This window comes from Oncorhynchus gorbuscha, linkage group LG24 (assembly GCF_021184085.1).
Source record: "Oncorhynchus gorbuscha isolate QuinsamMale2020 ecotype Even-year linkage group LG24, OgorEven_v1.0, whole genome shotgun sequence".
Lineage (NCBI taxonomy): Eukaryota > Metazoa > Chordata > Actinopteri > Salmoniformes > Salmonidae > Oncorhynchus > Oncorhynchus gorbuscha.
Window position 1 is genome coordinate 39,565,165 of NC_060196.1, and position 24,282 is coordinate 39,589,446.

The 24,282-nt window shown below is 41.6% G+C and overlaps 1 protein-coding gene across 5 annotated transcripts in view; it reads right to left on the reverse strand.

Annotated features, from left to right (window-relative positions):
* LOC124012304 (thyroid hormone receptor beta) overlaps positions 1 to 23,176 on the reverse strand; it is a 157,268-nt gene extending 134,092 nt beyond the window's left edge. For 3 of the 5 annotated variants that reach the window (XM_046325780.1, XM_046325776.1, XM_046325779.1), the window contains exon 1: positions 22,946 to 23,176. The gene's annotated coding sequence lies outside the window, so the exon portion shown is untranslated. Of the gene's footprint in view, positions 1 to 21,926; positions 22,039 to 22,945 lie in introns of those variants that run through there. The other 2 variants (XM_046325781.1, XM_046325777.1) reach the window with 2 other exon arrangements.
* Between the last annotated feature and the right edge of the window lie 1,106 nt (positions 23,177 to 24,282).

The following is a 24,282-nucleotide window of genomic DNA, read 5'->3' on the forward strand; positions in this document are numbered from 1 at the left end:
CCGGCTAAGGAGGCTCCAGAGATGTGCTCCCACTACCAACTGTCTATCACGTGCACGCAGGAAAATAGATCAACTATAAACACATAGCCTACAGCCAGCATCTGCTCAACAAGCTCGAACTCTAGAACTAATCGTTTTGTGAGGACTGCTGCAGTTCGCAAACGATATTGTGCTAATCTCCCTTGCTGCAGTCAAGCAACTGCATTCCACCAAGAGTTGTTCACAATCTAGTCCAGTTGTTGCCACAAATAGACCTTGTTTCAAAGGTATCAAGAAGTCATCTTATTTGTCTGACTAGCAATCCCAAATGTACATTGTTTGAAGCACACTTGAAGCACAAGTCTCAGTCACAAATGACACCTCCAATAAGCCCCCTGTGGTGAACGAGAGGCTTGCAGAAACATGATTCTTTAGAGTTTTTAGTTCATCGTTTGCCGGTAGGGGGTCCTGCGTGCTCTGAATCAAATGAACGAAATGAGTCAAAATATTTTTTCTTTTGACTGAATAAGTTGAACAGAGTCAGTTAAAACAGTCAAACTCTTGCCAACTGGTCCTCCCGGGTGGCGCAGTGGTTAAGGGTGCTGTATTGCAGCGCCCATGCAATGCACAATTGGCCCAGCGTCGTCCGGGTTAGGGAGGGTTTGGCCGGCAGGGATATCCTTGACTCATCGCGCACCAGTGACTCCTGTGGCAGGCTGGGCGCAGTGCACGCTAACCAAGGTTGCCAGGTCCCGGAGCTTCCTGAACCTGGATCTATGTGTACTGTATAGTCAGAGATATAACTTGGTGGTCAAAAGTATTGTGCTATATACAACGCCTTCGGAAAGATTTCAGACACCTTGACTTTTTCCACATTTGGTAACGTTACTCTGTTATTCCAAAATGTATTAAATAAATAAAAATCCTCATCAATCCACACAACACCCTATAATGACAAAGCGAAAACAGGTTTTTAGGCTTTTTTTTTTTGCTAATTATTATTTTTTTAAACAGAAATACCTTATTTTTTATGTAAGTATTCACACCCTTCGCTATACGACTCAAAATTGAGCTCAGGTGCATCCTGTTTCCATTGATCATCCGTGAGATGTTTCTACAACTTGACTGGAGTCCACCTGTGGTAAATTATATTGATTGGACATGATTTGGAAAGGCACACACCTGTCTATATCAGGTCCCATCAGTTGACAGTGCATGTCAGAGCAAAAACCAAGCCATGAGGTCGAAGGAATTGTCAGTAGAGCTCAGTGACAGGATTTTGTTGAGGCACAGATCTGGGGAAGGGTACCAAAAAATGTCTGAAGCATTGAAGGTCTTCCATCATTCTTAAATGGAAGAAATTTGGTACCAACAAGACTCTTCCTAGAGCTGGCCGCCCGGCCAAACTAAGCAATCGGGGGAGAAGGGCCTTGGTGAGAGAAGTGACCAAGAACCCGATGGTCACTCTGACAGAGCTCCAGAGTTTCTCTGTGGAGATGGGAGAACCTTCCAGAAGGACAACTATCTCTGCAGCCCTCAAACAATCAGGCCTTTATGGTAGAGTGGCCAGATGGAAGCCACTCCTCAGTAAAAACCACATGACAGCCTGCTTGGAGTTTGCCAAAAGGCACCCAAAGGACTTTCAGACCATGAGAAACAAGATTCTCTCTTCTGATGAAACCAAGATGGAACTCTTTGGCCTGAATGCCAAGTGTCATGTCTGGAGGAAACCTGACACCATCCCTACGGTGAAGCATGGTGGTGGCAGCATCATGCTGTGGGGATGTTTTTCAGCAGCAGGGACTAGGAGACTAGTCAGGATCGGGGGAAAGATGAAAGGAACAAAGTACAGAGAAATCCTTGATGAAAACCTGCGTTCAGGACCTCAGACTGGGGTGAAGGTTCACCTTCTAACACGATAACGACCCTAAGCACAGCCAAGAAAACGCAGGAGTGGCTTCGGGACAAGTCTCTGAATGTCCTTGAGTGGCCCAGCCAGAGCCCAGACTTGAACACGATCGACCATCTCTGGAGAGATTTGAAAATAGTTGTAAAGCGATGCTCCCCATCCAACCTGACAGAGCTTGAGAGGATCTGCAGAGAAGAATGGGAGAAACTCCCAAAATACAGGTGTGCCAAGCTTGTAGCGTCATACCCAAGAAGACTCAAGGCTGTAACCTCTTCCAAAGGTACTTCAACAAAGTACTGAGTAAAGAGACTGAATACTTATGTAAATGTGACATTTCAGTTGAGGTTTTTGCTTTGTCATTCTGGGGTATGGTGTGTAGATTGATGAGAGAAAAAAACAATTTAATAAATTATAGAATAATGCTGCAATAATGCTGCAAAATGTGCCCAATAACCATCAATAGTAAAGGTACTAGTGTATTAGTGAATAGGAACACTGATACCAAGACATAATGGTATAACAGGCTTGACAATCTTTCTGCCAGCGTACAGGCTTCGTAGTTTTTCCATAGAACATTGCATGCTAACACTTTGCCAACTGCTCTGAAAGGTCCAACTGAGGTCAATTAGTTTGTTCCAAAACAAATTAATCTCGTCCAAATCTATCTCCGCTTGACTGTTTTCTTTCATTTGTCATCTGCTGAGAAATGTTAACTATGAAATGTGAAATATGTAAATAAGGAGTATCAATCCCACATGATTTATCCTAGATTATGATATCCTTGTACCAGAGGCTTCATGCACCCTATAATCTTTTGAGGGCACACTGATAGCCAAATGTCATATATTTGAGGGAATTATGAATAAAGGAAACAACATCTTCAATCAGATTATATTTCCAGTGGATAAATCTTGAATTGGCTGATGCATGATGCCCAAGCCTGATACCATGTTCAGTCCCAAATGGCACCCTTTTCTCTACATAGTGCACAGGAATCAGCTTCCAGTTGGGATGCAAACAAAGTGTATCAGTTCTAGACTAGTGGCCCGTTCATATGAAGCATCATAAGTGTCTGTATTCTAAGTGTTGTCCTAGCTGTGACGTCCGCTGTAGTCATTGTGGTGAAGAAGTGGCTAGGTACTTTGGCATAACGGCTTCTGGCTGTGGGGGGGTTGAGCAGCGGCCAATTACAAGTAGCTCTCTCACGATGAAGTGCTTTTTTTGCTTCTCTCTCTTCTCTCTATCCATTTATCTCCCTCTCTCTATTACTCTCTCTCTCGCACTCTTTCTTTGATGCTCACTCTTTCTCAATCACACTATCAGTATCCACAATGTGTTGGTTGTTGCCACTCCGATGAAGTGTTTATGTCCTGAGCAGATAGAAAGGAGGGAGGGAAGAGAGAGATACAGAGACAAAAGAACGGTGCCCTTTTCCTCTCCACAAGGAAGCTGGCCCAGTGTACAGGACGGGAGTTTGTGTGGAAGTAGTATCACTGCTGATTATAATGGCAGCAATCAGTGAATGTCAAACAACCAGCTAGCGCTGAACACACACTATCACTCACTCTCTCTTTCTTTTTCTTTCTGTCACTCTCTCTCAACACAGGACTCTAAAACATCTTCTTGTACGTCTAAGACTACCCATGCAGTACATACACACATTGAAGGGTATTTTTTAATTACGTTACTTACATTGACGCCCAGATTTTTCACCTAGTCATCTCTGGGATTCAAACTAGCGACCTTCCTGTTCCTGGCCCAATGTTCTTAACCACTAGGCTACCTTACTGCCACCTCCCTTAAAACATACAGTAGCAAAGTTTGGACACACCTGCTCATTGAAGGGTTTTTCTTTGTTTTCTACATAGGAAGAATTATGAAACTGGCTCTCATGAGGACCGCCACAGGAAAGGAAGACCCAGAGTTACCTCTGCTGCAGAGGATACGTTCATTAGAGTTATCAGCCTCAGAAATTGCAGCCCAAATAAATGCTTTGAGAGTAAAAGACACATCTCAACATCAACTGTTCAGAGGAGACTGCGTGAATCAGACCTTCATGGTCAAATTGCTGCAAAGAAACCACTACAAAAGGACACCAATAAGAAGAAGACTTGCTTGGGCCAAGAAACACGAGCAATGGACATTAGACATTAGACTGGTGGAAATCTGTCTTTTGGTCTGATGAGTCCAAATTTTAGATTTTTGGTTCCAACCGCTGTGACTTTGCTTTGCTGGTGACACTGAATCTGATTTATTTAGAATTCAAGGCACACTTAACCAGCATGGCTACCACAGCATTCTGCAGCGATACGCCATCCCATCTGGTTTGATCTTAGTGGGACTATAATTTGCTGCATCAGATGAACTAACCTCCACAATCACCCAGCCTCAACCCAATTGAGATGTTTGGGGATGAGTTGAAGCAAAAGCACCCAACAAGTGCTCGGCATATGTGGGAACTACTTCAAAACTGTTGGGAAAGCATTTCTCATGAAACTGGTTCAGAGAATGCCAAGAGTGTGCAAAGCTGTCATCAAGGCAAAATAAAAAATACATTTAACACTTTTTTGGTTACTACATGATTCCATATGTGTTATTTCATAGTTTTAATGTCTTCACTATTATTATACAATGTAGAAAAGAGTAAAAATAAAGAAAACCCCTCAAATGAGTAGGTGTGTTCTATCTTTTGACTGGTACTGGATATCACACTCCCAGTTTTACAACAAGCTGCGGTTGATGTTTTGGCTATAGATTTCTCACTTTCTCTAATGGGGAGGAAAGGGAAGCCAAAGTTGTGAGTGGGAGGATTCAGACAGTGGGCGGGGTTGACATTTGGTTCTCACTCCAGAACTCCTCTTGAAATATATGTCCCTCAGACATTTGATTCATTTTTAGTATGACATTGCATCTCAGAGTACAGTATGTGTCAGGACAGTATACAGTATGGCCCTCAGGATATTTGAATACATTAATTCATTCACATTTTCAGAGTACAGTATGTGTCCCTCAGGACATTTTAATGCATTAATGTCAGAATACAGTATGTGTCCCTCAGGACATTTTAATGCATTCATCTCAGAGTACAGTATGTGTCCCTCAGGACATTTGAATACATTAATCTCAGAGTACAGTATGTGTCCCTCAGGACATTTGAATCAGGACATTTAATCTCAGAGTACAGTATGTGTCCCTCAGGATATTTGAATACATTAATCTCAGAGTACAGTATGTGTCCCTCAGGATATTTGAATACATTAATCTCAGAGTACAGTATGTGTCCCTCAGGACATTTGAATACATTCATCTCAGAGTACAGTATGTGTCCCTCAGGACATTTGAATACATTAATCTCAGAGTACAGTATGTGTCCCTCAGGACATTTGAATACATTAATCTCAGAGTACAGTATGTGTCCCTCAGGACATTTGAATACATTCATCTCAGAGTACAGTATGTGTCCCTCAGGATATTTGAATACATTCATCTCAGAATACAGTATGTGTCCCTCAGGACATTTTAATGCATTAATTCAGAATACAGTATGTGTCAGAATTTTAACAGTATGTGTCCTCAGGACATTTTAATGGATTCATGTCAGGACATGTTCAGGACAATGGATTCATGTCAGAGTACAGTATGTGTCCCTCAGGACATTTTAAGGAATACATTTTCAGGAATTTGCATTAATCTCAGAGTACAGTATGTGTCCCTCAGGACATTTGAATACATTAATCTCAGAGTACAGTATGTGTCCCTCAGGACATTTGAATACATTAATCTCAGAGTACAGTATGTGTCCCTCAGGACATTTGAATACATTAATCTCAGAGTACAGTATGTGTCCCTCAGGACATTTGAATACATTAATCTCAGAGACATTTGAATTTGAATACATTAATCTCAGAGTACAGTATGTGTCCCTCAGGACATTTGAATACATTAATCTCAGACATTTGAATACATTACAGAGTATGTGTCCCTCAGGACATTTGAATACATTAATCTCAGAGTACAGTATGTGTCCCTCAGGACATTTGAATACATTAATCTCAGAGTACAGTATGTGTCCCTCAGGACATTTGAATACATTCATCTCAGAGTACAGTATGTGTCCCTCAGGACATTTGAATACATTAATCTCAGAGTACAGTATGTGTCCCTCAGGATATTTTAATGCATTCATCTCAGAATACAGTATGTGTCCCTCAGGACATTTTAATGCATTAATGTCAGAATACAGTATGTGTCCCTCAGGACATTTTAATGGATTCATGTCAGAGTACAGTATGTGTCCCTCAGGACATTTTAATGCATTCATCTCAGAGTACAGTATGTGTCCCTCAGGACATTTGAATACATTAATCTCAGTATGTGTCCCTCAGGACATTTGAATACATTCATCTCAGAGTACAGTATGTGTCCCTCAGGACATTTGAATACATTAATCTCAGAGTACAGTATGTGTCCCTCAGGACATTTGAATACATTAATCTCAGAGTACAGTATGTGTCCCTCAGGACATTTGAATACATTCATCTCAGAGTACAGTATGTGTCCCTCAGGACATTTGAATACATTAATCTCAGAGAATACATTAATCTCAGAGTACAGTATGTGTCCCTCAGGACATTTGAATACATTCATCTCAGAGTACAGTATGTGTCCCTCAGGATATTTTAATGCATTCATCTCAGAATACAGTATGTGTCCCTCAGGACATTTTAATGCATTAATGTCAGAATACAGTATGTGTCCCTCAGGACATTTTAATGCATTCATGTCAGTACAGTATGTGTCCCTCAGGATATTTTAATGCATTCATCTCAGAATACAGTATGTGTCCCTCAGGACATTTTAATGCATTAATGTCAGAATACAGTATGTGTCCCTCAGGACATTTTAATGCATTCATGTCAGAGTACAATATGTGCAATGTGCATAGCAGACCTGGGATCCATCCTTATTTGAGATATTCCAAATACACTGAGCGTTGTGTGTTTTTGGGGTTGCAAGATGGGCAGTGCTTATCATTTTTGGACTATTCTACTGGGGAAAAAGGGAAAGGAGGGAAACCTAGTCTGCACCTAGTTTGCACAACTGAATGCATTCAACTGAAATGTGTCTTTTGCATTTAACCCAACCCCTCTGAATCAGAGAGATGTAGGGGACTGCCTTAATCAACATCATTCTCCCTGGGAGCAGTTGTTGTTGGGGTTAACTTCCTTGCTCAAGGGCAATACAATTGATTTTTCCACCTTGCCAGCTCAGGGATTCGAACCAGTGACCTTTCGGTTACTGGCCCTATGCTCTTAACCACCAGGATACCTGTCACCCTTAATTGTGCTACTTGTGTTACTTTGTACCAGGAAAACTCCATCAAGTACAGCTTAAGACTTTTAAATGAGTTAAAATAGTAATTAAACCCAGGTCTGCAATTTGTAGAATAGGTAGCCAAGCACTGCAGAAAGAGAACTCTTCCAGACAGCATTGACCACTGTTGTTGCAAGGAGCTACACTCTCTGGTTGCAAAACAGTTGCTTCTGACAGCTGCGAGTAGAACCCGGTCAGCCAATCAGTTTACTGCACCCTGCAGTTCATCCAGCCAATGTGGAGATGGAATTTAGCTCAGAGTTCCATTTTGTATTGTAGTGTGGAGTCCATAGCTGCATCCCAAATGGTACCCTATTCCCTATGGACCAAAGTAGTACACTATATACGGAATAGGATGCTATTTGGGATGCAGAAAAGTGTTTTGGACACCCACAGAAACTGCTGAACAGCAAAAAATCTAGTGCTGTATAATAGCAAACAGGTGCACAGTAAATCAAGAATAGTTGAAATCACCAAAAAAATTGGGTTAAATTGACTTTACTGGGAGTTATCTTAACCCTCAATAGAGTGATACACTCCCTGGAGTTCAATGTTGTATTGGTAAGCAACTCCAGTGTATATTTGGCCTTGTGTTTTAGGTTAATGTCCTGCTGGAAGGTGAATTTGTCTCCCAGTGTCCGTTGGAAAGGAGAATTAACCTGGATATGCCCCAAACATAATGCTTTGTTGCAGTTTTACATTAGTGCCTTATTGCAAACAGGATGTATGATTTGGAATATTTTTATTATGTACATGCTTCCTTTTTTTCACTCTGTCTTTTAGGTTAGTATTGTGGAGTAACTACATCCTCAGTTTTCTCCCATCACAGCCATTAAACTCTGTAACTGTTTTAAAGTCACCATCGGCCTCACGGTGAAATCCCTGAGCGGTTTCCTTCCTCTCCAGCTAATTACTTAGGAAGGACACCTGTATCTTTGTAGTGACTGGGTGTATTGAGGCACCATCCAAAGTGTAATTAATAACTTCACTATGCTATAAGGGATATTTAATGTCTGCTTTTTATTTTACCCATCTACCAGTAGGTGCCCTTCTTGGCAAAGCATTGGAAAACCTCCCTGGTCTTTGTGGTTGAATCTGTGTTTGAAATTCACTGCTCGACTGAAGGCCGTTCCAGATAATTAAATGTGATTGGTACAGAGATGAGGTAGTCATTCACAAAAAATATTTTAAACACTTATTGCACACAAGGTGAGTCCATGCAACTTACAGTTGTAGTCAGAAGTTTACATACACAATTTAATCCTAGTAACAATTCCCTGTCTTAGGTCAGTTAGGATCACCACTTTATTTTAAGAATGTGAAATGTCAGAATAGTAGGAGAGAATGATGTATTTAAGCTTTTATTTATTTCATCACATTCCCAGTGGGTCAGAAGTTTACATACTCTCAATCAGTATTTGGTAGCATTGCCTTTATATTGTTTAACTTGGGTCAAACATGTCGGGTAGCCTTCCACAAGCTTCCCACAATAAGTTGGGTGAATATTGGCCCATTCCTCCTGACAGAACTGGTGTAACTGAGTCAGTTTAGTAGGCCTCTTGCTCGCACACGCTTTTTCAGGTCTGCCCACAGATTTTCTATAGGATTGAGGTCAGGGCTTTGTGATGACCACTCCAATACCTTGACTTTGTTGTCCTTAAACCATTTTGCCACAACTTTGGAAGTATAATTGGGGTCATTGTCCATTTGGGAGACACATTTGCAACCAAGATTGAACTTGGACTGACTGATGTCTTGATATGTTGCTTCAATATTTCCACATAATTTACCTACATCATTAGGCCATCTATTTTGTGAAGTGCATCAGTCCCTCCTGCAGCAAAGCACCCCCACAGCATGATGCTGCCACCCCCATGCTTCACGGTTGGGATGGTGTTCTTCGGCTTACAAGCCTACCCCCTTTTCCTCCCAACATAACGAAATAGTTCTATTTTTGTTTCATCAGACCAGAGGACATTTCTCCAAAAAGTACAATCTTTGTCCCCATGTGCAGTTGCAAACCATAGTCTGGCTTTTTAATGACGGTTTTGGAGCAGTGGCTTCTTCCTTACTGAGTGGCCTTTCAGATTATGTCAATATAGGACTGGTTTTACTGTGGATATAGATACTTTTGTCCCTGTTTCCTCCAGCATCTTCACAAGGTCCTTAGCGGTTGTTCTGGGATTTGCACTTTTTTCGCACCAAAGTACATTCATCTCTAGGAGACAGAACATGTCTCCTTCCTGAGCACGACGGGTGCATGGTCCAATGGTGTTTAGATTTTCGAACTATTGTTTTTTACAGATGAATGTGGTACCTTCAGGTGTTTGGAAATTGCTCCCAAGGATGAACCAGACTTGGAGGTCTACAATTGTTTTTCTGAGGTCTTGGCTGATATCTTTTGATTTTCCCATGATGTCAAGCAGAGGCCCTGGGTTTGAAGGTAGGCCTTGAAATACATCCACATGTACACCTCCAATTGACTCAAATGATGTCAATTAGCCTATCAGAAGCTTCTAAAGCCATGACATTATTTTCTGGAATTTTCCAAGCTGTTTTCCAAGCTGTTTAAAGGCACTTATGTAAACTTCTGATCCACTGGAATTGTGATACAGTGAATTCTAAATGAAATAATCTGTCTGTAAACAATTGTTGGAAAAATGACTTGTGTCATGCACAAAGTAGATGTCCTAACCAACTTGCCAAAACTATAGTTTGTTAACAAGAAATTTGTGCAGTGGTGGAAATACGAGTTTTAATGACTCCAACCTACGTGTATATAAACTTCAACTGTATATATGACTTGTTAAACAAATGTTTACCCCTTAACTTATTTAGGCTTGCCATAACAAAGGGGTTGAATACCTATTGACAAGACATTTCAGCTTTTCATTTTTAATGAATTTGTAAAAATGTGTAAAAACACAATACCACTTTGACATTATGGGGTATTGTGTGTACAGTATAGGCCATTGACACAAAATCTTAATTGAATTAATTTAATTAAATTCAGGCTACAACTCAACAAAATGTGGAAAAAGTCCACGGGGTGAGAATACTTTCTGAAGCGTGAAACAGGTCTTACCAGTTCATTTAACAAGCCCTCTGTAACGGTTTTCTAGGTGTGGTGAAGGAGAGTCGGACCAAAACGCAGCGTGTAGATTACGATTCATGTTTAATGAAAAAAAAACACACTAAACACAACATAACAAAAACCGAAACAGCCTAAACTGGTGCAAACTAACACTAGACAGTTACAAGGACACTAAGGACAATCACCCACAACCAACTCAAAGAATATGGCTGCCTAAATATGGTTCCCAATCAGAGACAACGATAAACACCTGCCTCTGATTGAGAACCACTCCAGACAGCCATAGACTTTGCTAGATCACCCCACTAGCTACAATCCCAATATATACACACCAAAACCCCAAGACAAAACACCACAATACAAAAACCCCATGCCACACCCTGGCCTGACCCAATACATAAAGATAAACACAAAATACTTCGACCAGGGCGTGACACCCTCGCCTCAATACAGATGTAGGATCTTAATTTGAGCCAGTTTGCTACAGCATTAAACTTTTTTTTTCAGCAACAGGAAATGTGAATCAATATGCGGATTATAATTCATTAACATTTTTGTTGGGGCCGATACATTTTTCGTAAGGGAAATTTTAAGTCGGAAATTTGAAAGTGGAAATTACAAACATCAGAAGGTTTTTGAAACCTCACACTACAAGTTTTTCATTTCATGCAACAGGGTCATCAAATTAAGATCCTACCTCTCCCACCCCATGTACCAGATTTGCAGAAAGAAGATGGAAATAAAATGCTTGATTTGTGTCAATGTTTGGGCAAAATCTCTCTCTTTAGCATTTTTCTGTGATCTTGATAAATCGTAAGAATCATTAAGATGTTCCTGAACACATGCTGAGCTGACTATCTGAGCTTGTGCTAATGCATTGCAGATGCTCGGGTTCTGTCCCAAATACTACTTTTGACGTTGCCCTATGGGCCCATTTGGGAATAGGGTGCCATTTGGGACGTAGACTTGGTGCTGATGTTGGTAGTCAAGAGGCCAGAGACACGTTGCTGCCAAGCTGACCATTTTGTCCTGGATCGAGAAGAAACGGCTTGTACACCCCCCTCCCCCACCCCACCACACACACACACACCACAGGAACACAAGACAATTTCATATAATTTCACAAGTCGTCATTCTCATACAGTCTCATACAGTCCTCTCCTCATACAGCTGTGTTCTGCTCTGTGTGTGTGTTCTGTTCTATACAGCACCAGGCATGGGTTTGCTGTTTGCTGCGTCATCAGTCACCGGTTGGCAGCTCTGTCCGTGCAGAAAATGACAGCCATTAAACTATGCCGTTCAGTCAAAACAGACAAACATTAATTCTTTAAAACATCTTGTCTCTGCCAAAGTGTGGCTTGCCTTCCCTGCTGTATGCTATCCAAACCTTCGCAGGGCCTCTAGCACATGGGTTCAAATATTATTCTAAATCATTTTAAATATTTTATCTAGGCTTGATTGAGCTTGCCTGGTGCAATGGATCTGATAGAATAGAGTGCAGACCTGCCACTACAGCCAGACTAGTGCAAACGTTGAAAGCATATAAAATATTTCAAATAGTATTTGAACTCAGGTACAACTCCTTCTGGAGCATTCTGGGGGCTCATCCTTCCTAACATACTAACCTGATGCTACCTGTAGTGGCCTGCCTTCCTGCCTGTCTGTTTGCCATCTGCACAATGTCTATTTTCTGCAACATTCATAAACAACCAGCCTCTGGTTGTTTAGGCAAAAACAACCAGCCTCTGTTGTGGAGATGTGCTGAATCAGCAGGATTAAACAACCTGTATCTACCTGACCTGTCCAATTCCCTTCCTTCACCTCACAGGAACACATACAAAGGATTTGCAGCAAGGAGTGATGTGTATTCAGTGGCTACGTCCCAAATGACACCCTATTCCCTATATAGTGCACTACTTTTAAACAGGACCCATAGCCCAACAAGTATCTCTGCTCTCCTTGCAGGATCATCATACGGTAGGTTAAAGTTTAGGCCAGGATTCAAACCAACACAGATTTAACGACCTGCACACAGTGATGGACTTTTCAAGGCAATTTCCTGTTTCCTGAAAACAATCCCAATGTCAGCTGGAGCAGAAATCACCTTTAAAAGTCAAACTCCCGAGCGGTGCAGCAGTCTTGAGGAATCACTACAGCCCCGGGTTCGATCCCAGGCTGTGTCATAACAGGTCGTAACCGGGAGACCCATGAGGTGGTGCACAATTGGCCCAGGGGAGGGTTTGGCCGGCTGGGATTTCCTTGTCCCATCGCGCTCTAGGGACTCCTTGTGGCAGGCCGGGCGCCTGCAAGCTGACTTCGGTCACCAGCTGGACGGTGTTTCCCCCGTCACATTGGTGCACTCTGTCAAGAAGCAGTGCGACTTGACAGGGTTGTGTTTTGGAAGACGCATGGCTCTCGACCCTCGCCTCTCCTGAGTTCGTAGGGGAGTTGCAGCGATGGACGAAATTGGAGAGAAAAAAGGGGTTAAAAAGTCAAACGCAGAACACAGGTAACTTATCTCTGTTTGTTTGAATCCAGCCTCTATGTTCAATTTCGCTAAAGTGCAATACCATTCCAAGTTGGCATTAGCGTGCTGGCCTGAACACAGTCAAAACAGTTAGAACACGGCACAGCTTGCAGCCAGCCGGTCAGTGATGGAAGGAGAGAGAGAGAGAGAGATGTAGAAGGTGGTTAGTTCGTTTTAGCTCTCATTGGTACTATTATTCGAGTCACAAGCAAGTCTCAAGGTCAAAGTCTCATGTCGATTCCCAAGTAGAACGGGTTGAGTCTTGAGTCAAGTCCATGTCGTGCATTCTAACAGCAAGTTGAGTCGAGTCAAATCTTTTTTCATGTCAGGTAAAAAATCAAATCTAGACAGGTAATGACTTGTTGAACTACAAATATGTGTCTATTTATTGAGGCTACCAGACAGCCCTTTTTATTATTTTGTCTACCACAAATTTTGATTATGTAATCAACATTAAACATGAACATTAAATTCCAAATGCAAGCTTCACAAGTAAATTATCAATTTCAAGCCATTTTTACATACCAAGAGACCAGTAGGCCTATGCTAGTAATTGCTTGTTAATGCCTTATTGCTGGTGAGCTTACAAAGTAAAAGTTCATATTCTTGATCAACAAACCATTTTTGGAGTTACATATTTATTTATGGCAATCCTCTCTCCCAGTGGTGTATAGTATTTAAGTAAAAATACTTTACAGCACTACTTAAGCAGTTTTTTGGGGTATCTGTACTTTACTATATATATTTTTGCCAACTTTTACTTTTACTTCACTACATTCCTAAAGAAAATAATGTACTTTTAACTCCATACATTTTCCCTGACACCCAAAAGTACTCGTTACATTTTGACAAGAAAATTGTCCAATTCACACACTTATCAAGAGAACATCCCAGGTCAACCCTACTGCCTCTGATCTAGCAGACTATTTAAACACAAATGCTTAGTTTGGAAATGATGTCTTGAGTGTTGGAGTGTACCCCTGACTATCCATCAATAAAAATCAAATAAAACATTGTGCCACCTGGCTTGTTTAATATAAGGATTTTTTAAATGATTTATACTTTCACTTTGGATACTTAAGTATCTAAAAACCAAATACTTTTAGACTTTATATAAGTAGTATTTTACTGGGTGACTTTCACTTTTACTTGAGTCATTTTCTATTAATGTATCTTTACTTTTACTCAAGTATGACGATTGAGTATTTTTTTCACCACTGCTCTCTCCCTACAATTTGACATTTGCGCTTCACCCGATCCTATTGGTGTACAGCAATCTGTTCGCTAGCTCAGTGGTTTTCAACCTTTTTGACCCACGACTTTTAAAAAGGAGTGGTTCAAAGCTTGCGACCCCGGCGCACACACATGCACGTGCACACAACCGCTGCGCAAATGTCGCCTGTCATTACAGCATTTTCAAAACGCAAGGTACAGAAATAAACTGCATTTTACACCTGCATTTTGAGCTGAAAGTCATTCATGTTAGCAGTCAATATCAAATAGGGATATCATGTCACATTGTCACTTCTTTGGAGGCCAGACCAAGCAGGATCATAAGGCCTACCTTCCCAAACTAGGCCAATCTGAAATATGAAAATGATCAATGAAATCACCAGGTAGCCTATTGTCGAGACAAAGACCCATCTGTAACACATTGCTGAACGTTACTTTATATGGATAATATTAATGTAGGTAGGTTGTCACACCCTGATCCGTTTCACCTGTCTATGTGCTTGTCTCCACCCCGCTCAGCTCCAGGTGTCGCCCATCTTCCCCCATTAACCCCAGTGTATTTATACCTGTTCTCTGTTTGACTGTTACCAGTTTGTTTTCTCCGTCAAGCCTTCCAATGTTTTTCCCCTTTCTCAAGTCTTTTTCTATAGTGCCTGTTTTCTAGTTTTCCCGGTTTTGACCATTCTGCCTGCCCTGACCCTGAGCCTGCCCTGACCCAGGGCCTTCCCTGACCCTGAGCCTGCCCTGACCCTGAGCCTGCCCTGACCCTGCCCTGACCCTGCCCTGACCCTGCCCTGCCCTGACCCTGCCCTGACCCTGCCCTGACCCTGAGCCTGCCCTGACCCTGCCCTGACCCTGCCCTGACCCTGACCTGACCCTGCCCTGACCCTGAGCCTGCCCTGACCGCCGTTTTGTACCCTTTGACTCTGATCAGGATTACTGACCTCTCCCTGCCCTTGACCTGTCATTTTGCCTGTCCCTGTTCTAATAATAAACGTTTGTTACTTCGACACTGTCTGCATCTTGGTCTTCCCTAAAACATGATATAGGCATATTCCATAGGCTTGGCCAGGCAAAACCGGACAAAATAAGACAAGCGCTTTCTGGTCACTAATCTGGATATGTGCAATGCTGAAGAGCAATTTTTGGTTCTGAAAGACAGATTGACACAAGAATTTGGTACAATGCCATAGGCGTATGGTGGTTATCAGATCGAATAAGCAAAGGTATAAATATAAAATACAAATGGTAGGCTATATGTAGCCTATTAACATATGTATGCAACAAAAATATATTTCCCATTCAGTTTCACATTTGCAATCCCCCAAAAACTTCTCACTGCGCTAGCTCACCCGACCTGTGTTGATTGACAGTTCCCTGGTCCATTTAGAGGGCCGAGTGTGCGTTTCACTAGCCAATCTGTTTTTTTGCAAATATAATACTGAGATATCCACAGAGCCTCTGTCACAAAAGGAGTGACAAAAAGTTACAAAACCTGGCCAGAAAATGTCAAGTCCTAGCTCGCACATTTAAGACCATTTCATTGGTTTCTTTTCCATCAAGTCGAGTCACCAAATTTGTGACTGGAGTCCACACCTCTGGAGAACTCTGCCCGTACACCAAGGACGCTGAGCTAGCGAGCTAAAATGAACGCAACCTGGCAGTCAATCAGCTTAAGGATCACCTCTCTGTCTACTTTGATCCCTCTCTTTATTTGCCTCAAAGCCACAGACGAAGACCAAAACAAAGAGAGTGAGTCAGATATGCTACTGTAACGGTCTTTTATTACTTTACATTTTGTAACCAGGGCCCATGGGGGGTTTGCGTGGGTTTGCACTTTTCGACTATTCCATAGGTTCTATAGCACCAGGCAAGGTCGTTAAGTATTTGAATGAAAACAAATAGTATTTGAACCCAGGTCTGAGCAGATCTATAGGGAAGACATTGAGCCCTTATAACAACTCTGAGGTGGCATGGAGCAGGGTGTATTTGGGAACGCTGTGTTCCCTAGGCATGATATCCATCCACTGATTATTGACATGGAGAAAGCAAAATTCAGGCCCCGGGCCTCGGGACTCAGAGTGGAACATTTGAGTCTTGTCTGACGTGTAATAGCCCATGAAATGTTTGTGTGTGAAGGGTGAGACTACAAGTCAGAGAAGGAAACTGGTGACTAAGACTTTCATGAAGAGTGACTGGTCTAACATGGAATAGATCAGGATGGAGAATGCATGGACAGACAGACACACAGCAATCATTATCAATCATTGGTTGAGGACATACTGTACGGAGATACTATATATTGCACTACATAGGTAATAGGCTGCCATTTGGGACACAGACACAGTATGCTTTAATGGGATGGGAATATGAGGGTGGCAATAGCTTAGTTATTCAACTGTGCAGGAGTTGTATGTTTGAACTTGGCTGTGCCATTAAAATGAATCATAGCTTTTAAAATATGTGCTTTTTAAAATCATCTGGAAGATATAAGAAAACTGATATTTTGTCTGGTAAACCTTCTCCCTTTCGGCGTACCATGTGTGTGACTTAAGGTACCACAGTGTCCCATAGGACTGGTCAAAAGTAGTGCACTATATATAGAGAATAGGGTGCCATTTGGGACTCAGATTGAGCTATTTAGCACAGTGAAAGATCAACACTGACAACTTTCCTATACACAGTGCTGTATCTACATGCTGACAGTGTCTACTCAACCTTTCAAATCAAGCAATCACCACTACACATACTCAATCAAATCAAGCAATTTCTGCAACATTAATGCATTAAAATACTAATTTTGTTTTATTTTTTATACATATTTTTTTATATATATTTATTTTTTGTACTTTTCCCCCCAATTTCGTGATATCCACTTGATAGTTACAGTCTTGTCCCATCTCTGCAACTCCCCTACGGACACGAGAGAGGCAAAGGTCGAGAGCCATGCGTCCTCCGAAACATGACCCTGCCAAGCCGCACTGCTTCTTGACATACTGCTCGCTTAACCCGGAAGCCAGCCACACCAATGTGTCAGAGGAAACACTGTACAACTGGCGACCTAAGTCAGCGTGCAGGCGCAGCCAAAACGAGTTGCTAGAGTCCGATGGGACAAGGACATCCTGGCCAGCCAAACCTTCCCATAACCCGGACGACGCTGGACCAATTGTGCACCATCTCATGGGTCTCCCGGTCACGGCCGGCTGCAACACAGTCTGGGATCAAACCCAAGTCTGTAGTGACACCTCAAGCACTGCAATGCCTTAGACCGCTGCGCCACTCGGTAGCCTCTAATATTGTTATTTTAAGCGCTTGCATTGAACAGTAAGAAATTACCGGACTCCTGAGTGAATAAGCAGAAAATCCGGAATATTCCTAACAGGGTTTCTGGAAAGCTTGAGAATTTGGACAAAGTTACCAGAATTTTGTAGTCAAGGAGGGAATAACAACCAACCATGTAGCACCCAATTTGTTCCATCTCGGTTTTCCTATCAATAAAACAGGATTAGACAAAGCGGTGTGTTACACTCAAATTGCTCCTGACACAACGCATGCAGGGTTCGATAGGGCAGACATTTAAAACACCACCTCTCGTTAACATACCCTGCAAGTCTCCGTAGAAATACAATAACGGTTACGAAGTTAGTTGTCACATTAAGTCAAAGGAAAAGAGTGTGGCAAAGTCTGCATCTCAAATGGGGCCTTATTCCCTATATAGTTAACTACTTTTGAGTCCTGGTCAATAGTAGTGCACGATTTAGGGATTAGGGTGCCATTTGGGATACAACCTGTGTTGCTGTGTGACCTGACCACATGGCCTAAAAGGACGTGAACAGAGATCATTGAACCAGGTTCTGTCCTTAGGTCAGCCGTCGAAGCAGAGGAACATTGAGAAACACTCAATTAGTGGTGACATTAGTAGTCCTCTTCCTACTTTCTATGGAAGTCTATGTCTGCCTCCCAAAAGGCACCTGCGTGTGCCAGTGGGCCATTGCCAGAGGAGAGAGAGAGACATTTGTGCAACAGATAAAATCATGATATTACAACAGACTAACTGGAGACCCAATTCAAAACATGTTGTGTAGTTTGGCTGGTTATCTCGCTAGTTAACTATTTCTGCTATTAGCATGTATTAATGTCATTGTCATGTCCTAACTTTCCACCAGCACTCATGTATAACCACAAATGGATGACACGCAGCTGATATGAGTGCACTGTTGATGAAATTAACCAATGCTGCACCAATGCTCCGGTTGTAAAACTGTCTCACAAGCACTCAAAATTGTCTAGGCTTCATCTCTATTCAAGACTGTCCATGTAATTCTGTTACAAAAATATTTCTAGAATAGCCTAATTGACAATAAACTCCCACTGTATGCTGTCAACATCTCCCCTGGACACTGAATATTTTGACCTTACAAATAAATAAACATCTTAGTTATCAACCTCGCACACCTTAGCCATTTGATTCCTGGTTCATTGAATGAGGGAATTATTTGATAAAGACATAACAAGTATTTGGTTGTAATTGTAATGTTACGGTGTGGCCAACCATCCTCCAGGAGATTCCAGGAGAGCTACTGGGTGTGCAGGCTTTTTCTCCAGCCCTACTGGAACACACCACGTTGTAAACAATCAGAACACCCAGTAGCTCTCGAGATGGAGGGTTGACGCACCACAGTACAGCATTTGACTTTGTTCAAGTTTAGGCTCAAGCTTAGGTCAAAACCTGTACTGCTAGAGAAGTACAAAAGACATTCCCTACCACGATGAATAAAGGGTCTGAAACAGAAGACCAACTACTCCAGGAGACCCATCGTCACATAATGAGATTCTAACTCTGGAATTTTCCCGCCATCTGAACCATATAGACATTATGAATGAAACCACTGTATCAGAGCCGATTCAGGAAGCATTTTCAAAGGAATTTGAAATTTAAGAGGCACAGAACACAGAATTTCTGTTAATTGGATCTTCCTTCTCCATAATCTTAGAGGGAGAGAACGATGCACATCTTAAAACTAGAGTACCAGTGAGGCACAGTACCAGTTTAGGTCAAACTGTAGTTGAAGGGGGTATAAGGCTGCATAAGGCCTTCATAATGCCAGTCATCATTCACAAGAGCATAGGGGTTAGGGAGGGTCATGGAGAAAAGGTCCAAATTATAGATATCAGAAGACCCAAGAATGTTACTCTACCTAATGGTAGTGAGGAAAGAACCCTGCACACTCCTCATAATAGTATTTTTAGAACGTTAGTTGGTGTGTCAACCCTGAAGACAAAATAAAATAAAATAAAATAAATGCACATCTCATTTAGAAAAAAGCACTAAAACACAGGACCGGACCATGACGCACAAGACCATGATACAAGGTAACAGACAATGTGCTTTGTTCCAAGAAATGTTAAATTTGCTATTATTCTCCATTTTTGTTTGATTCCGCCCTTGCACACAATGAGGAAAACACTGGCTCATTCATTCCACAAACATGGAAAATAAATCGGCAACTGTTAAAGAACATGACATATCAAAGCTCAGTCGGCTTTAAAACCAGCATCTGAAGAGATATTAACTGGGTCTCCTGGGGGCATTTGGGAACCGTTGGGAAAACTGTGGTAAATATTGGCTACATAGCATTGCACTACATGTTCACAACAAAATGCTAATGGAGAGATTGTGTTATTATCCCCATAAAGCATGTTTGATGTGTTGGTTTGTTGCTTAAAGGTTTAAGAGCATGCTATAAATGCATAGTTCTGTGGTGGCATTCGGACTCTATTCTTGACCTGATACGTACCCTGCATGGCATGATGCTGGTTTTGTTTGCATGATGTTGAAAGGTATATGAGTTGTGTTATGACTCACTCTATGTCAAATCCAGTAGCTCCATGTACGCCGGGAAAGAGCCCAGTCAAAACTAGTAGTTCACAATAGGGAATATGCCATTTGCTGAGCAAACAAAACATCACTTGACATTTCGGCTACAGTAGCCTACACTGATATATACAGTACCAGTCAAAAGTTTGGACACACCTACTCATTCAAGGGTTTTTCTTTATGTTTACTATTTTCTCCATTGTAGACTAATAGTGAAGACATCAAAACTATGAAATAACACATAAGGAAACGAATCAAAATATATTTTAGATTCTTCAAAGTAGCCGTCCTTTGCCTTGATGACAGCTTTGCACACTCTTGGAATTCTCTCAACCAGCTTCATAAGTGAGTCACCTGGAATGCATTTAAATTAACAGGTGTGCCTTGTTGAAAGTTAATTTGTGGAATTTCTTTCCTTCTTAATGCGTTTGAGCCAATTAGTTGTGTTGTGACAATGTAGGGGTGGTACACAGAAAATAGCCCAATTTGGTAAAAGACCAAGTCCATATAATGGCAAGAACAGCTCAAAAACGCAAACAGAAATGACAGTCCATTATTACTTTGAGACATTAAGGTCAGTCAATCCGGAAAATGTCAAGATCTTTGAAAGTTTCTTCAAGTGCAGTCGCAAAATCATCAAGCACTATGATGAAACTGGCTCTCATGAGGACCGCCACAGGAATGGAAGACCCAGAGTAACCTCTGCTGCAGAGGATAAGTTCATTAGAGTTACCAGCCTCAGAAAATGCAGCTCAAATAAATACTTTACAGAGTTCAAGGCAGATCTCAACATCAACTCTTCAGAGGAGACTGTGTGAATCAGGCCTTCATTGAATTGCTGCAAATAAACCACTACTAAAGGACACCAATAAGAAGAGGAGACTCCAGTGCTCCAGTTTCAACTGTTCTGCCTTATTATTATTTGACCATGCTGGTCATTTATGAACATTTGAACATCTTGGCCATGTTCTGATATAATCTCCACCCGGCACAGCCAGAAGAAGACTGGCCAGCCCACATGTGCTCTCTAATTCTCTCTTTCTTTCTCTCTCTCACAGGACCTGAGCCCTAGGACCATGCCCCAGGACTACCTGACATGATGACTCCTTGCTGTCCCCAGTCCACCTGGCCGTGCTGCTGCTCCAGTTTCAACTGTTCTGCCTTATTATTATTCATTTATGAACATTTGAACATTTTGGCCATGTTCTGTTATAATCTCCTGCCTGGTTCCTCTCTAGGTTTAGATTTGTTTGACACTTTATTGGTTACTACATGATTCCATATGTGTTATTTCAGAGTTTTTACGTCTTCACTATTATCCTACAATGTAGAACATAGTAAAAATAAAGAACAACCCTTGAATGAGTAGGGTTTGTCCAAACTTTTGACTGGTACTGTATAGTTGGTTAATCGACAGGTAATTATGTAACAAACAATAGGGTTCTGGCCAAAAGTAGTGCAACATATATGGAATAGGGTGCCATAAATAGAGAATACTCTGTTCAGAAGTAGTGCACTAAATAGAGGACACTGGTCTAAGTAGTGCACTAAATAGGGCATAGAGTGCCATTTGGAACTATCATTAATAGGATTGAAAGAATAATAATGCTTAAATATTATCAGAAGTTATCCTGCAAGCCCACTGATAGTACAGGCCAACTGAGGACAATCGAAAGGCTGCTATAACGCCGTGTCAAACTAACAAACTCGATGTTTCAATAGCCTAAACACAGAACCGTGGCAGATCAGAAACTATTGGACATTAAATTTACGTAATCCAGTGGCTATCAGGCATCCACTGCCGGCGTGCTTTGGTGCTTTCAATAGGGCTACATTAGGCTAGAGCCAGGTTAATTTACATTAGGTCGAACTCATGTCACAAAGTATCCTAATGCATTTCTATTCGATGTAGGTGTTGCAAGTCTACTCATACCGTCAGGTCAGCTGCTGATTTCTTGACCAGTTCGCAAATTGACTTCAATTTTCACACCCCGACGTTTCAAAAGCTGTCGTTTGACCTGAAATACCCCCAGCCAGAACGGGAGAATACATGATAGCGGAGAATTCAGATGCATTGCATGTCTCGATATTATATCTACGGCGACCCTGGAGGGACAATTTAATTCAGCGGCACTATGATAAGTGCTTGCGGTACATGTTTATCAGATCGACGTGTCGTTACACTGTAACCATTCGATCGAAATGTTGTTACATTGTAACTACCCACCCTGTTAATAGAGGTGTATTCATAATTCGCTTTCCACAATGAAATAAAAACGCATTACAGCACTGTATAGCCTATTTAGGTTTATAGAATTATAGTCCAAAATAATCTTAAAGTTACATTGGCTACTTCAAAATATGACTGATATGCTTTCAATCGGCTAGGCCACCTGCACAGCGCACGATACATTTATTTTGCCTACTTAGACAATAGTCTGCGTGACAAAATTGTATTCGAATTTGGGGAAGACTGTCCAGATGTTCCGGGCAGCGCTTGTGAATTAAACAAAAGCCTAGACTGTGTGTGTGAAGACAGACGAGCAACAAACACTACTCCATATATAAATACTCGTTGACTGGCTAATGACATGCAGCAGTTGTAGCCTAATTCTGATGCAAACTGTAGCCTACACAGCGGATGTTCGAAAAGCACACATTCATCTTCCGATTCTGCCCCAAAATTATTTCACATCCGGCCACATTATCAAGCCTTTATATCGGACCGCCATTAGTCTGAACAACAAACACCAACTCAAGAGAGCTTATAAAAAAACAATCTGACTAAGTCAACAGTAGTCAGGCAAAGTGAGTTTCTTATTGAGAGACGAATGAACAGTCTAGCGACTTATTGAATGTCTGTCTACAAACGGACGTTTTTACGACAGCATTTTCCCCCCTGCACCGGAATATCGATGTTTCAAAGAGGGACATAAAAACGAGGCAACATACCTCATACGCAGGTCGGCAAACAGAAATGTTATTTTCCAACACTCCACTGGTGCATTCCTCTCCAACTGAGTTCGCGCGGGTGTAGTCGGTTTTCTTCTACCTGCGAGCGGGGTCAAACGGATGCAACGCGTGCCCTGGAATGACCTGACGAAGCGAGTATGCGAGAAAGTCTGGGTTAACAAACTTCAACATGGACCCGGGAAAACGTACTGTAGCTACTGACAACTGCAGTGCTCGGATTAATCGCTATGGGGAATCAGAGAGCTGTTGTTTGAATCCCTGTCAGCCAGGAACCAAACCAAGCCTCGCCCCTACTAGCCTACATCTCTGTGTCTGCTGCAAAAATTAACATAAAACCTTTTCTTCTGATCATGTAGTGTAGTCTAAATTGAATATATGCACTTTCATACAGTTATAACTTTAACAATATTGACTTCACTTACTCCCAAAATAATATTATTGTGGCTGTGTCTATGTGTGTGTGTGTGCGTGTGTGTGTTATTTCATAGCATCAGAATGCTCCTGTCCTCAACTACGTACATGGCTCCACCACTGAATAAACAGTAGTAGGTTTACTTGTAATGCCATTGATCCAATTTCTCTCTCTCTTGGACCTTGACCTGGTTGGAAGAATCCCCCCAACTGTGAGGGGAATTAGAGGCAGAATCTTTCATGGGCTACGTCCCAAACCGCAACCTGTTTTGACCAGAACCCTGGTCAAAAGTAGTGCAATACATTGGGAATATGATGCCATTTGGGATGGGCCATGGTGCTATAAAGAAACAATTGCAGAAAATCATGGCTACTGTACCAACATAAACAACTTGCACTCAGCTGCCATCGCCAAGTTAAATCCATTTTCCCTTTTTGGCTTCTTATAACATGTTACAACAGCACTAAACACCCCCTATCTATTCATAGTAGGGGTGTATTTCAAACACAAGACTGGGCTTAGGCTATGATGAAGTTATATCTACTTTATTACCACAAGTGTAGGCTTAGGCTATGATAAAAGCTATATTATCAAACAATCACATGAGAAGGCATGAGTAGACTTAGGCTGTGATAAAAGCTATATTATCAACCAATCACATGAGAAGGCATGAGTAGACTTAGGCTGTGATAAAAGCTATATTATCAAACAATCACATGAGAAGGCATGAGTAGACTTAGGCCATGATAAAAGCTATATTATCAACCAATCACATGAGAAGGCATAAGTAGACTTAGGCTGTGATAAAGGTGGTACCTACTGTAATCTACCTGGTTTAGTGCTTGGTAGTGGTTGTCTTTCTTTAATGTCCGATATGTCCCAACCGTGCCATGATGTTTTACTT